Source organism: Sus scrofa, chromosome 12 (assembly GCF_000003025.6).
Source record: "Sus scrofa isolate TJ Tabasco breed Duroc chromosome 12, Sscrofa11.1, whole genome shotgun sequence".
In the NCBI taxonomy this organism is placed as follows: domain Eukaryota; kingdom Metazoa; phylum Chordata; class Mammalia; order Artiodactyla; family Suidae; genus Sus; species Sus scrofa.
In genome coordinates this window covers 34,606,676-34,622,472 of record NC_010454.4, presented here as the reverse complement: position 1 = coordinate 34,622,472, position 15,797 = coordinate 34,606,676, and the positions used below count along the sequence as shown (strand labels likewise).

Genomic DNA, 15,797 nt, shown 5'->3' with positions numbered 1-15,797 from the left:
TGTGTCTCTCAGCCACCTGGTGTTGCTAGTGAGTCAGTGTCGCTTGTTACCTGCGACTGGAGGGAGGGAGAGGTGCTGACTCCAGGGCGCTCCCCCATCCCTGTCCTCTGGTGGGAAGGAAGCTGGGTCTGGCCCAGGCTGCTCAAGTCACCCCCCGCCCCCCTAGTTCTCAAAGCAGAACCCTTTTCTCTGAGGCCGTCCAGCTCAGGGAGGGGTCTCTCCACCCCAGTTCCAGCTGCGTTTTCCAAGGACGTCCCCAAAGCCCCGCACCCCGACGGGGGCTCCAGGGCTGGTGGTTTCTGTCGTCCTATTGCCAGTCTGACGGAGCCTGGGGCAGCAGCCCCGCCAGGCTGGAGCTCACGTCCTGGAGGGGAGACGTGGGTTTTTAGCAAGAGTGCCCGGGCCACGCAGCCTCCACCCAACTTTCACTGGCTCTTTCGCAAAAAGCCCCTTGGAAATCCCCAGCCGCCGTCCTGCGTGTCAGACCCGGACGTGGCCGCTCGGTGAGAATGGAAACAGTGGGGGGCGGGGGGACCCGAGCTGCTGCGCGCAAATAACCACACGCACGCCGCCTCGGCCCTACGCCGCCGAGCGGGGCCCTAACTGTCAGCCGGGCAGGAAGCGAAAGACACCGGCGCTGGGGGGGAGGGGCGGCCAGGGGCCGGGACCGGATTTCACAGGCCTGGGTGCCGCCCGCGGGCCCTGCCCCGGGAGCGGCTTCTGCATTCGCTTTCTTGCTTTCTCAGGTCCTCGAACACACTCAGCGGCCCAGACAGGCGATGAGGTGCTAGAGTCCCACCCCCTGTGGGGAACCCAAAGACGGCTTGGGACAGGGGGCCGGTGGTTCACTCCCTGGGAGTGAGCGGCGCTGTGTGGAAGAGGAGGTTTCAGGTGCTGGCCGTCTGGTCTGTGCTTGAGGGCTCTGCCCCGCCCGGGGCCTGTTAGAGGGTCAGCTCCATTCTGCCTGCGGAGGTCCCACTGCTGCGGAAGGCTTGGTCTCTTGCTCAGTAGTTTGGTTTCTCTCCTTTAGAAAGACAAGGCTCCTCCCCAGTTGAGCAAGGACAGACTCAAGTCATATCAGAAATAGCGACCAGGCCACCTTCCCCTTGGCTGCCTTCGCATTCTCCCCTCCCTACCCACCGGAGTCTGTGCGGGTTAGGGTCTCTCCAGAAGGAAGGGGCCGAGTGGCAGCGCATCGCTGAAGGCAGCCTCCAGCCCCAAACTGGGATTGGTAGCTGATGGAACAAGGGTACGAACATTCTGGTCTTGTCAGGAGCAGTTTTCCCAAGAGTAATCAGGAGGAAGGGCTGGTGAGGGCTTACACTCAGGCTGGGCTCTTCAGCTTTGGGGACAGGCCTCACTCTGGCACAGCCATTACCTTCTCATTCCCAGCCTGTCTGCAACCTCCCCTCACTCCTCGAGTCGAATGGACCAGGAACATCTCACTTTGTCTGGAAGTCTGGTTCCTATTCTGTATCAGTGAAGCCTTTCATTTCAACAGCATTTTACAAGTTGGCAAAAGGGCTTTCACATCCATTATCTTCTTTGATCCACACAAGACCGTTGTGACATGTTTAACATCCTTCTGTCATGATGAAGAGACTGAGGCTCAAAGAGTTCAAGTGGCTGGGCCATGATCAAGTCGTGGAGCCTTAGCTCAAGAAATGCATGGCCTGCACTCACTTTAGGGCTGTGTTCTGACATAGTTCGCAAACAGAGTAGCTTTGCTCCCCTCCTGATTTTTCCACAGAACTACACATTGAGCACTGCCAACCACCCTACTGCTACCACCTACATCTCAGTCCTCAGACCTAAAATTAGCCAGAGGCGGGGAGGCGGTGTGGGGAGATGGCCGGGGGAGGAGATCCCTGGGATTGACTCAGATCCCTGTGCAGAGCACCGGGAATTGTCTCGTCTTCCAGTTCCCGCCTGGCTGCATCTTTGGTTCCATCCCATTAGCTCTTGTGGATCTGCTGGCTGGTGCCAGACCCTCTCCAACCTCTCCTGCTTTTTTTCTACTCGCCACCTCCCACCTGCAGCCCAATTATGACACCTTCATACTCCACTGGAATGAAGGGCCCTCCCAGCCCTGCTGCCTCCACCACCCACCAGCCCTGACCTTTCTAAGTCACTTTAACTTCTCTAAAACAAAGTTTCCTCTTTAGGTGATGCAGTTGACAAAACTCTGGTGTTAAGTGGCAGAATAGTGGTCACTTGTGAAAGGTGGGGTGGAGGAGGGCGTGACGATCCCTGAGGTGCTGGTCTGCTTTTTGACCTGGATGCTGGTAACGCGGATTGATTCACTTTCTGGAAATTTCCTGAGTTGGACACTCATGATTTGTTCGCTTTTCTCTTGGTACATGATAATTGAAATAAAAAGTTTGCTTTTAGGATAGTTGAGAATCAAATACAGTAATTTGGGTAAAAGCAATTTGAGAACGGTAAACTACCAAGTCTAACCCAAGGGATGGTCATTATATTACCTCTAGATAGGTTCTGGGTGAGAATGTCATTCTAGCGCGTTATTGGGCAGTCAATAATCAATGTATCTATCACGTGCAGCTGTATCAAAACATTTTCCTTCAAGCACCATGGCTTATCTTAATCTTTCTGTTTTTTCATTTTTTTATGACCTAAGTTTTGTTTGTTGTTAATACTTTTCGATTTGGATATGAGATTGTGAATGTGATTTAATCTCTGTTTGGCTTGAAGTTGTTATAAAACCTCCATTTTTGTATCATGTGGTGAAATGAGTCTGGGACTAATTATTTTTCTGTCTCTTGGATTCATGTCAGCCTGTCCACTGCCCTTTCTGCTGCTCCTGTGTGGCTGTCCCCCTCCGGGCTTCTTTGAGCTGTGAGAACAGCCAGCCACGCTGGTAAAAATTGCTGTTGGGGAGTTCCCATCGTGGTGCAGTGGTTAACAAATCCGACTAAGAACCATGAAGTTGTGGGTTTGATCCCTGGCCTTGCTCAGTGGGTTAAGGATCCAGCGTTGCCGAGAGCTGTGGTGTAGATTGCAGACATGGCTTGGATCCCACGTTGCTGTGGTTCCGGCGTAGGCCGGGGTCTACCGCTCTGATTAGACCCCTAGCCTGGGAACCTCCATATGCTGCAGGAAGCAGCCCTAGAAAAGGGAAAAAGAAGACCAAAAAAAAGTTGCTGCTGGGTGAGCCAGTGAGGCTTGGACTGAGGAAGAGAGCACACGGGCTTTCTGCCTGGGCCTTGGAGCTCAGATGCCTTCACCACTGGGAAAGGAGGTCCAGGGAGTCAGGGCGGTGGAAGGACGGAGGGCAGACCATGCAGAGAACGTGAGGGCTGGGAGAGCCATGACTTAGGCCACCTCTTCACTTCATGGGTCAGAAGACCGAGCCCCAGTGTGGTTGAGGTCAGCCCGTCCTCAAGAGGGGGTCACTGCTACTTTGTCTTCCACGACCTGGCGGCTCAGTGCCTTTTCTATAGATGCCTGTGTTTCTCTCCGCTTTTAGACCCCAGGAAGCTGGAACTGAGTGCAGAGAAACTCTGCCCTGGGCTGCTGGCACCTAGATGCCAGATCCTCCGAGAAATACGATAGAAAACATCTATCCTCTTGACCTTGGCCTTCCTGGTCTCAACATCCCCCCTGCCCCCACCGCCCCAGTGGAGGGCAGGCATTGCAGACGGAGGACTTGAAGCCTGGCTTTCTTGGGGTCCGTTCCTCAGCAGAGGGAGGCCTGTGCCTGTTAGACGTCGGGGAGGCTGATTGCGAGACCTCTGAGCAGCTTTCTGCTTGTGTGCTCTCCTCCCTCCAAACTGAGCTCCTGTGCTCCAGAGAGAATTTGAGGGAGGACAAGGAACAGCTGCAGACGTCAGGGTGGGGAGACTCCAGCTTCTCTCCAAAATGGAGTCCTCATTCCTTCTTCCCCAAACTCAGCAACTGCTACCCTTTCCAACCCCTCCCCCCATCCCGGAAAATACCTGGAAGGAAGTGAATGCTCTGGGGCCACTAGCCGGAAGAGGGGGTTTAACTGTCACCCCGTCCCTTGGGGGCTTGAGTAGCAGAGGGCAGAGGGGAAAATGCAAATCCATGCTTGGGAGAGAGAAGCACCGCACTGCAAGGAGGAGGGTGGCAGCCATCGCCCAGTCTTCCTCCCAGGCTTGTGGTCCCAGCAGGGGCTGGGGCGCCCTGCGGCAAGGGGGTGATCAGGGGCAGGGAGAAGCCAGCGGCCACCCTCCACCCTGTGCAGGCAGCTGCGGTGGTGGCAGTGGCACTTTCTCTGGGCAGCTGAATAGACTCACTTCCTCAGCCCTGCACCCCCGGGGAGCAGAGAGATGAGGGCGGGGTCTGGAGCTCTGTAGAGCCAGGCCCAAAGATGAGATGGAGGAGGTGACAGGGTTGGTGAATGAACCTGAGGAGCGGGTGCCTGTGGTGTCTGCAGCCGGGGGGACTAAGCTTAGGCTGGAAGGACCCCTCTGGCCTCTGCACCTCCCCTCCAGCGTTAGAGACGCTGGATGGTAGCCAGAACTGGGAACAGGCGCCATCCTTGCAAAAGGGATCTTTCCAGCGCCTGGGAGGCAGGAGCATAAGGAAGAAGCATCAGCCCTTGGGCTAGTGTAACAACAACAATCTATCAGTATGGCCATTACCAGGTTCAAAACTGGCCTCCTCCGCTATTGCATTTGATCCTCAGGACCGTCCTGTGAGGCATTCTTTCCCTTTCACAGATGAGAAAACTGAGTTTCAGTTATATCATCGGCCCAAGATCAGCGGTCAGGCAAGGCTACACTGGTGTTTCAGCCCAGCCGTCTCTTTGGCAGCCCTTCAGTCCTGCGGTAGCAGATGGGGGTCTAGGGCCCGTAGCTGGGGCAGGGTTGAGGGTCCTTCTCTTGATCCCCTGAACCCCTGACTGCAGGTGGGGCTGCTGGGGGCAGGGAGTGGGGTGGGGGTGCAGGTCTACCTACTGCACCGCGAAGGTCTTTGGGGATGAAGCCTCAGCAACTCCCTGTGCTCACCCACCCTTGGGGCCTTCCTGGGGGGCCCCAGACCCTGTCCCCACTCCTGTTTGGCCCCAGGATTCTCACCAACACCCCCCACCCCCACCCCAGCCGCAGCCCCATGACGCAGCTGCCTGCACCCCATTGGCCGGCCTGGGAGCATTTGCCCTTATTTGGCCAGGCTGCTCCAGGCCGCCTCCACCCCGGCCCAGCCCCCGCAGGCCGGTCTCTCTCACTTCGTCTTTTTGAGGTTTGGCTCTGGGGCCCTGGCGGGGTCGCTTCAAACACACTTTCTGGTTGAGTCACTTTTTAACGGCTCCAGTGTTGTGAGCTGCTGCGGCTGCTGCAGCAGGAGAGGCTCCCAGCCTCAGGCCACCTCCCCCACCAGACCGCTTAATAGGTCGGAGGGAAGCAGCCGGGGTGGTCACTTGCTGTTGGAGAGATTCGGCCGATCCCTGGGTGACCCATTTAGACCCCTCTGTTCCCCGCTTCCACAAGCCTGGAGGCTGGAAGTCTGCCCTGAGTTCCTCCCACGGGTGTTTCCAGCCTCCTTCCCCACTGGGCTTGCAAAGAGTCAAGCTGCCTCTCCCCTGAGTGTATCCACTCTGAGGTCAGCCAGACCCAGTTCTCTGGGGGACTGGGAGTCCTCAGGGAATCAGAAATGGGTTGCACACAGTCGCCGGATTTTCAGGAAGGTGAAACTTAGCCTCGCTGAGTTTCCGGTTCCTCATCTCTGAAATGGGGATACCATCGTTTACATCACTGGGTCAGCGTGATGATCAAATGAGGTTCAGGTTGTTTTATAAAGTTTCTCTAAACGCCTGGGCTGCTGTCCTTCCCCCCAGCTCGGTGTGTAGAACGCGCAGGTGAATGAAGAAACTGAGCCCACAACAGTTCACGGGGCAGTCCCTACAGAGAGCTGTTCTTTTCACCCCTCGCCGTCTGCTTTTCCAGTTGCCCCCAGGATGTGTGGACTCTTGAGCAGGGCAAGATGATGGCAAGAGGAGTTCCTGTCGTGGCGCAGTGATTAACAAATCCGACTAGGAACCATGAGGTTGCGGCTTTGATCCCTGGCCTTGCTCAGTGGGTTAAGGATCCAGAGTTGCCGAGAGCTGTGGTGTAGGTCACAGATGCAGCTCGGATCCCACGTTGCTGTGGTTCTGGCGTAGTCTGGCGGCTACAGCTCTGATTCGACCCCTAGCCTGGGAACCTCCATATGCCGCGGGAGAGGCCCAAGAAATGACAAAAAGACAGAAAAAAAAAAAAAAAAAAGATGATGGCAAGAGGGAATAGGTAGATGGAAGAGTCCCCAGCCCTTGGCCAATGTTCCCAGCCAAGGTGGAGGCAGCCGGCTACTCCAGGTCCCTTCCCAGCCACCTGCCTCCTCCGAGCTAGGGGAGGTCTGCCCTTGAGCCCGCTGGGGAAATCCATGGGCTGCTTAGTGACTGGGCAGGTCTTGGAACATGGGGCTTGCTGCATCCTCCTCCAAGGTCCTTGGGCCTCCTTGCTCTTGGGGACTTCCTAGAATACAAACAGGTCCTTTGGAACCTGTGTGAACCTCCTCTTCAATTTTCTAGATGAAGATAAAAAGGCTGGCAGCTGGGGATGGATTCGGTGACTAAACCAAGGTTACATGGAGATAGAGTGGGGACTGGCCTCCTGGTCTCCTACCTCCTAGCTTTGCCCTTGGGGTCCCTTTGCTGGGGGTAGGTAGTTAAGGCTCAGAGATCACAGTGGGTTCCAGGCAGGGATGACTTGCCTGGCTTATTCTTGGGAGGCACACACACACACACACACACACACGCACACACACACGCACACACACACACAGACACGGATTTATTTGCATCGGTTAAAACTGGAGCAGGTGCAGCTCTACAAGTTAAACCAGGCACCTCTGTGTGGAGGGAGCCAGGAGGGAGTTTTCTCTCGTGTCCTTCCTGTGTCCCTAGGAGATCTCTGTGGAGGACGCTTCTGGTTTCATGGCCATTCCCACAGCAGTGGTCAGGGTGGCCTTCCTTCTCACACCCACACCTCCTTTGCTACCCAATCCCTTTTACCGCTTTCCAGATGTTGTGGACAAAACCCTGAACTTGGCCCTCACTGGCTTTGTGATCTCAGGCTGCCTTCTGACTCTCTCTGGTCTTGCAGCTCAGTTCCTGACTCAGGCCAGTTTGCTGCCTGACCTTGCTGCTTGAATGGCCTTGGATCCTCTGATCCAGAGAGCTGGCCTCCCAGGGTGCACTGCAGCTGCCTCTCCCCAGAGTAGTGCCAGAGAGCATGAAATTAAACTTGGAGAATGTCTGGGTGCAGGCAGAGTGCACCCACTCTCCTTGTCTGGAGGCCCTTCAGCACTCCTGGTGCCCCCTGCCTGGGCCCTGGGATGATTCAGGGCCTTCTTAGGTGCTGAGATGACCTCTGCTGGGGAAATAGGCTGTCATGTTCTCTCTTAGCACCTGCTTCCCTTGGTCGCCCCCACCCCGCCATGGGTGGGTGGCAAAAGAGCCTAACATTTGGGACTACTATTCCAGTTGGCTTTAGCCCCATTGTGCAGAGCTGGGGGCTCAGGTTCCCTCCTTAGTGGCCAGGCCTGTCTCCCAGCCTTGCTCCCCGGAGGGCGGGCGCTCTGCCTCTGACTTCCTGTTTGTGCGAGGTGGGCCCTGAGGCTTCTCACTGGTTGTCTCTGCTCCAGGCAGGTTATCTGGGCTGCCATCTTCGCCTGCCTGCCAAGTAAGGGCTCCAGGCCTGTGCAGCTGGAGGGGAAGCTTGGTTTTCTTCTCATCTTCCTGAGCAGGCAAGGCCCTCGCCCTGCTCCCAGGCTCTGGCCTGCTCTCCCTTGCAGGTGTTAGGGCTTCAAAAGACCATTTGGTTCAAACGACCATTTGCAATGTATGTATATATGTGTGATGACGAGGTCACCTTCCTGTACAGTAAAAAATGGACAGAACCCTGTAAACCAGCTATGATGGAAAAAAAAAATCATTAAAAAAAAAGACCATTTGCTCCCCGTTTCTCCTCCTGGCCCCATCAGCTCCTACCCTCTCTGTCTCCTCTCCTTCCAAACCCTCTTTTCCAGCTGAGCTCACTTCCTCCAGGAAGCCTGCTCTGATGGGCCCCCTGTGATTCTGAGGCTGCCATTGCAGCATCCGCCTGTCCGGTCATGGGCCCCTCAGCCCCACCCAGGACCAATATACTCCCGTTGCTATAGTTTTGTAAGATGTTGGGATGTGTGATGGTACATGCATGTGGCACACGGATGTGGTACGTGCGTGTGTCTACTTCACCCCTCAGATTCAGGGCTTGCTCAAGGAAGAGCCCCAAGTCCCCACGTCCCCAAGCTTCCACACCTGCTTTAGGTACAAACTGCTCACTCACACTGACACACACACACGAAGGAAGCTCCCACACCCTGCGTGTGTCGCTGTGTCTTGCCTGTCAGACTGGGGGGCCCTGAAGACAGGGCTGTGTCCTTATTTTCCTTAGGGTCACCTCTGCCTGCTCCCAGCCTCAGCCTGGACACAGAGATGCTGTCCCCAAGGTCAGTGAGTGGGGTGGGGTGAGGGATTGGGAGCCTGGAGCCCTCCAGCAGCCCAGCCCCAGCAGTCCCAGCTGTGGAAGGCTGTTCCCACCTGTTTTTTTTTTTTTTTTTTTTTGTTTTGTGTGTGTGTGTGTGTGTGTGTGTGTTTAGGGCTGCGCCTGCAGCATATGGAGGTTCCCAGGCTAGGGGTCTAATTGGAGCTACAGCTGCCGGCCTACACCACAGCCACAGCAATGTGGGATCCGAGCCACGTCTGTGACCTACACCACAGCTCTTGGCAATGTCGGATCCTTAACCCACTGAGCAAGGCCAGGGATCAAACCCGCAACCTCATGGTTCCTAGTCGGATTCATTAACCACTGTGCCACGACGGGAACTCCCCCACCTGTTTCTGATGCCCATGGCCACCCCTTCCTTCTTAGCTTGCTGTCTCCTTCCTCTCCCCTTTTGCTGCCTCCGAGCAGAAATCTGAGCCCTGGACGGAGAGGGTCAGGACGGAAAAGGAGATTTTCTAGCAGAGTCCAAGTGAGCCCAGGCTGCTCACTGGGAGCCTGGCTGAGCCCTGACCTGCCACCGAGGGGCGGAGGTTGAAGAATCACCTTGAACTCCTCTCTCCTTCACAAAGAGGGGCCTCCTGGCTCAACCGCCCCCTTGCTCAGCCACTGGCCTTCAGAAAGGTTTAACGTCTCTCATCCTGCTCTGCAGCTCCCCCTCCTCCCCCAGTCACCCTCCCAAGCACTGGCCTCAGGTTCCCAAGCGAGACTTCCTGGGTGTTTCGGGGGGGGGTGGAGGCGGGTGTGTCCAGGGTGTGCCGTGGGCCTTCCTTAGAGTGTGTCCATCGGCCTGAGCCCGGGTGTCACCCACAGTGTGTCCGTGGGTTCTGGGCTTGCAGTGCCTCTCAGGATGGGGACTGTGAATCATGTGGTTCTTCAAGCCGTGTGTGCGTGTATGTACGTGTGGGTGTATATATATGCATGTATTTATATGTATGTATGTGTGTATAGCTGTGTGCATGTGTACATAGGTGTGTGTATGTATGTACGTGAATATGTGTATTTATGTGTGTATGTGATATGTATGTATGCATGTGTGCATGTGTATATGTGTATGCGTGTAGGCATGTGTGTATGTGATACGTGTGTATGTATATGTGCAGGGGTGCATGTGTGTACATGCATGTGTATACGTGTGAATGTATGTGCACCTGTATGTGTGTGCATGTGAGTGTATGTTTATGTGTGTATGCGTGTGTATGTGCATATATGCACATGCGTGCATGTATATATATGTGTGTGCATGTGTGTATGCGTATGTGGATATGTATATGTGTATGCATATGTATGCATGTGTGGATGAGTGTGTGTATGTATGTTTGTGTACGTGTGTGTGTGTGTGTGCACGCACATGCACAAGGCACCCACCACTCTGCCCTCTTTCCCCTGTTGCTCAGTCATTCAGGCCACACCTGTGGGTCGTGCAGCCCCAAGCGGGGCTTCCAGCCCCATGTTCCTGTTCCACTCACCGGGTGGCTCTTCCTGTCTCTGTATCCTGATCAGACCCTGCACCTTTCTCGTTCTTGATTTTGTCTCTGGTGTCCCTGTTCTCTTGGTTTGAGGCCCAGCAGGGCTGGGGGAGGAGTCCAGGGTACTGGGCCCTGAGGCCCCTCTGTTCTACCCCTTGTCCCCTCCAGCCTCAGGGTGGGAACCAGAGAAAGCCTGAGCCTGACACTAGAGGCTCTGCAGATGGAGAGGCCGGGCCTCAGTCTCTCCTCTTCTAAAAAAAAAAAAAATCAGCAGCAGTCTTGGCCTAGGGCCTTGAGGACAAAGGAAAAGCAGCGTCTGTGTCACAGAGGGAAGGAGAGAGGCCAGGCTGGGGACTGCTGAGGGACAAGGGCATCTCTCGGAAGGCCTGACTTGCTGCAGGTCACATACTTGGGGAGCCTGTGGCCGAGCTGGCCCCGAAGCCAGGCACCCTGTCTCCCACCTGTGACTCTCCTTTGCTGGGACAAAAGCCCTCTGAAGTGATGACTACAGGGGTACTTTAGACAGAAGGTCGGGGAGACGCTCATAGAGGAGGGGCCCGGCAGGGTGGGGGTCCGGGAACCCAGGTTACTGCACGACTTTGATATTCTTATCCACTTATCGCCTGGGGCAGCCACTTCCCCTCCACCCAGGGTCTGAAGCAGTGGTCTGTTAAAGGGGTACTGTCCCATTTCTGGGCAGCTGGCCTTCCTCCGCCCTGTCTCTTCAGGCCCTGCAGGTGAAGGACTCTGTTCCCCCTTTCTCTGTCCCATTTAGGGGCCTGGAGATGGATAAAAATTTTCCAGGTGGACGGTTGCCCATTCTGAAGGAAAGGATGCAGGACGATCCTCCTCCCGCTGCCTCCCCCAAGGCCAGTCCTCTTCTGGGCCCCTGCACCTGCGCATTGCCGCAGGTCTGCATGGGCCTGACAGAAGAGGGGACCCAGAGAAGAGGCCCATGGCCTTCTGGGTGATTCTCATCCCCTCCTACGTGTTGGCCCCCTCCTTACCCCTGCGGCCCAATCCATTCCTCTTTATTCCAGAGCCAAGCCCACTCAGAGCTTGGAGAAACTTAGGGAAAACCTTTGACCCAGACCCAGCTCACCCCAGCCGCCCCCCTGCCCCCCGAACCCCACACCCTGTCCCCCCCAACCCCCAGCCAGGGGCCCTGGGATGGGCAGCTTCCTGCCTTCCCCATGGGGAAAGCGGGGGTGGCACGCAGGTGGGTGGGCCCCCTGCCCACATCCGGTGGCTGCTAGAATCTCTCCTCGTTCCCTCCAGTCCTCCAAGCCCGGTGGCAGCCATGCCCGGCCTGAAACCCTAAGTCCTCACCCCTGCCCTCCTATCTGACAACCCCGAGGGAAGCACAAACACCCACTCGAGTGCCAACGGTCCCCCCTGGCCTGAGTGTGACCCCCCCCCCACAGTGCTGAGGGCACAGGCCTGGGCTCCTGCAGGCTGGTGCTGGGGGAAGGGTGCTTAGGGGGTGCTGCGGGCAACGGACTACCTGGAGGGTATTGTGATGTGCTGGCCCAGACCCGCATCATATATCTGTACCTCTGTGGCCTCTCTGGGCCACACCTTTAGGGGAACCACAGCCTGGTCGGAATGCCACTGCTGTCCTGAAGGGAAGGGAGTTTTCTGGGCTAGGGTCTGTGCAGGTGGGGCTCAGAGAAAAGGGCCCTTTCTGGTGCAAGAATTCAGGACTCGGTTTGGGGCACTCACAGAAGGCCCTGACAGGGAGACCTTATCTCCTGGGCCGACTCGGAGTCTCAAACTATTCCTGGAGCTGGTGCCATGGGGGAAGGGCAGGCCTAGGGTCCCGGAAGCCACCTGCCCAGGGCGTGTGCGATGGTCTCTTCAGCCCCCCTCCCGCCAGTCCCCAGCCATGTCTCTGGTTTCCTGTCAGTCTGTCCTCCCCAGGGAGGGGAGGGGCGGCTAATCTGCACCGCGGTGTGGGGGCGGGCTCCAAGACCGTTGGGCGCCCTGCGATCTGGCCCACGTGGCCTCGGGGTTATAAGCCCTGCCCGCCCTGAAGGGAACCCCACTTGGGAGCCTGGAGCACAGGGCTTGGTGAGCCCCTCAGCCCTGCAACATCAGGTAAGGGTCCGAACCTCCACTTCAGCCCCAACTGGGGCTCCTTGACTCTGGGCCTTAAGGGGTGATGAGGAGCCTGGGCGGCAGTTCCCCTGGGGTGGAGACCCTCTGGGGATGGGCTTCAGAAGCTTGGGTGCCAAGGCTTCCTGGCAAAGCTCTAGGCAAAGAGGTGGCCAGACCTTCATCTCTCTGATCTTCATGGTGGGCCAGCTCTTCGAAATGTCGGGTCTTGACTTCCCTCTAGACCCTTCCCTCTAGGAGGGTGAAACTGCTTCCCCTGCAGTGAAGAAAGAGGGCTCCAGGCTTCCAGGACCGGGGAGCAGGGAGGGTGGGGATGGCGGAGGGTGGGCAGGGGCTGAAAAATCGGGACTCGACGTCGGCGAGAGGTGCTAAGCCTCTCCCTCCAGCCAACATGGCCACCCTCTCTGCCAAGATAGGCTTGGGCTCTGGCTGGGGAGCCGCTGGGGCGGGTGGCCAGGGAGTTTGCGGCCTTGGGCTGCTGGGGACCCAGGCCTTAGGTCTGACCCTGGAGGGTGGGCAGGGGGGCGGGAAGGGGTTACCCAGGGGGTCAGAACTGGGGACTAGGGTGAGGCCCTCCTGGGTGGCTGTGGTCTCTACCTGAGTGTCCCCCAAAGTGGGGGATGGGGTGGAGCCCGAGGGGGAAGGGAAGAGGGAACCAAAGAGGAAGTGGGGGGAGGGAGGTAGAGGAGGCAAGGTCTGGCGCCATGCTGAGTCACGGCCCGCAGGGCTCAGGGCGGGCCCTCGGGGGGCCCCAGGGCAGGGTCCTGGGCTCTCAGGCCGCTGCGGGAGGGCTGGGGGCCCCTCGAAGCAGGAGTCCGGAGGAGGAGCGGGCGGCCTGAAGAGACCCCGCAGACGGACAGACAGACAGTGCAGTCACCCATAAAGTAGAAAGCACTACTAACAGCACTGGAGGGTGTAGTGTTTCCTACTTTATGGATGAGTGTACTGTGGGCTTCGGAGACCGCGCCGCCGCCGCCCGCCACCGAAGTCCTCCGCGCGCTCGGGACCCCGTGTCACAGGTGAGCCCCTCCGGCGCCCTCCCCACCCCGCCCAGACCCCTGAGAGGCCGCCACGGGCCCCCCCCCACCACCACCACGGCCTGTCCCTCCTGGTTCCGGCCAGTGGGGGAGATGCCACCTCCGCTCCTGCGCTGCCCCGAGGGCTGGCAGGGAGGACCTCTGGACGTGATGCCCCTCGGGAGAGGCCCCGGGCGGGTGCAGCCGCGAGCAGACAGAGGCCCAGATGAGGAAAGGCCGGAAAGGAGGGGAGGCAGAGGGGACTGTGGGGGCGTGCCAGGGACCCCAACACTAATAAACAATGGACTCTGCTTCTCTTTTGTCTGAGACTCTGTTGCCGGGATGTGGGGATGTGGGTGGGGGATGTGGGGTGGGGGGTGATGGAGGTGGTGGGCGCACAACCGGGTTTGGCTCTGCCCATGAGACCAGAGGAGGGCTCTGGGCCCCGCTGGGCCGCGGCCTGTGGAGGGAGGATGGGCCTGGGTGAGGACTTCCCTGCAACGGAGGAAAGCGGCCAGGACCCCAAGGGGCAGGGCTCTGAGGGGCCCTCTCACCTTTCACCCTAGCACCGGCCCTGCCCTGCCCGCCCCCTGCTTTTCACACTCTCAAACGGAAGGCTGCCTACCTCCAGTTCTAATCTAAGAAAGTCTGGGGGGGGTCCTTGGTAGTTTAAGAACTGGGCACAAAGACACCGTGGCTTACACAAAAAGCATCTTATACATAGACAAGGGCACAGATGCCAATATGTAAAGCACACACCAGTGCATGTGCATGTGCACACAGGGATTATATATATATAATATGCATATGTACAGTAGTATATATACATGTGACATGGCTGGCATGTCGCAATGACACACAGTGATATCCACACGCTTGGGACATACATATTCAGTAGTACACACAGACAATGATATAAGCACACACGATGTGTGTCACAGAAGAGCATACACATACACACATGGTGACATTTATAAAATAAACACATTGGATCCATACGCAAACACATATAGTGACACATTCAAACATGATAAATATACAATAGAGACATGGTGAAATTATATATCTATCTGGATATATAGATATAAATAAAACCATGTATATCATTACATATTTTCATGACTATGAGACTGTGCCATCATATACTGTATAATGTCATATAATGGCATCCATATACATTTATCATGACACTTGTGTTGTAATTTATACACTCACAACCATTGCCTCACATACACATCACAGCACACGGACACTGTGGCAAGTAGCTATCTCTGCAACGGTGTATATATGGAAACATGCATACCTACATACCCAGTGAGACCCCCAAACATATAATAGAAAACACACACATGTATGTACATACATAAAATAATACTATGCCCCCACATACATAGAGATGAACAGATGTCTATTCTGTGTATGTGTGCTATACATATACATGCATGTAATGGCTTATGTGCATATACCCTGTCCTTAACATCAGTGAGGGAGTTCCCCCTGTGTCTTAGCAGTAACAAACCCGGCTAGTATCCATGCGGAAGTGGGTTCGATCCCTGGCCTCCCTCAGTGGGTTAAGGATCCGGCATTGCTGTGAGCTGTGGTGGAGGTGGCCAGATGTGGCTCTGATCCTGTGTTGCTGTGGCTGTGGCGTAAGTCGGCAGCTGTAGCTCTGATTTGACCCCTAGTCTGGGAATTTCCATATGCCGCCAAGGGCGGCCCTAAAAAGCAAAAAAACCAAAAACCCAAAAAACCCCAAAAGCCAAAAAACATCAGCGACACACATCATGTAGTGGTGTACATATTGATCTGCACATTGATTTAGGGAACGAGGATGTCACGTCTCCTCATGCGCCCTCCTCCCTGCCCCCAACAGTTGGGTCAGCTCTGGCCCAGTTGGAGCACACTGTGGCCTGGTGGTGGTGCTATTCCTCAGGACTGCCACACGGGGGCCCCTGACCTTAGCGGAGACTGGCTTCGGTCTCAGGTACAGAGGCCTCTGGGAGGCCCTTTCCAACATTCATGTCCCTGGGGACTCCATCTAGGCCTCTGCCCCTACATACAGGCTGACTTAAGGTGGGGGAGTTCCACGTCCTTGTCCCCAAGTGCCATTTTCCCATAGCAAAAGGTCTAAGTATAGACAGAAGGTGAGCTCTCTGATAGTTTGGGACAAAGCCAGCCCACCACGCCATGTGGCCTTCCCTGCTGGCTGGAGAAGGTTGACCCCCAAAAGCAACCTGCCAGGAGGAAGCAGAAGCAATTCTCTCAGCCTATTTCCACCTCTGGCTCTTTGCTTCTCTCTCCTTGTTTTCATGATCTTGATTTCTCTCTCTCTTTGTTTCATCTCAAATCCCATCTTTTTTATTCCTGCCATTCACCATGGCTGGATCTCTATCTATCTGTCATACCACCTTCTGTCTCTGTCTCTATCTGGCTTGAGATAAGACTGATGTGGGGCTGTGTGTCTGCAGCCCCCTGCCTCTGTACCCCGGGAGATGTGGAGGTGTATGTGGGAGGGGAGGGGTGGGGGTGGGGTGTCACATGTTGGGGGCATTGGGCCGAGATCCCGCAAGGAACCTGCTCTTCCTTCTGTCCCGACCCTGCCTGCCGGTCCAGCCCACCAGTCCAGCGCCATC

General features: G+C 56.3%; 1 non-coding gene across 1 annotated transcript; it reads left to right on the top strand.

Moving 5' to 3' along the window:
- On the top strand, positions 13,016 to 13,095 carry MIR142 (microRNA 142). Its single transcript, NR_038555.1, has one exon. It is a non-coding gene; the product is annotated as a microRNA 142 (primary transcript).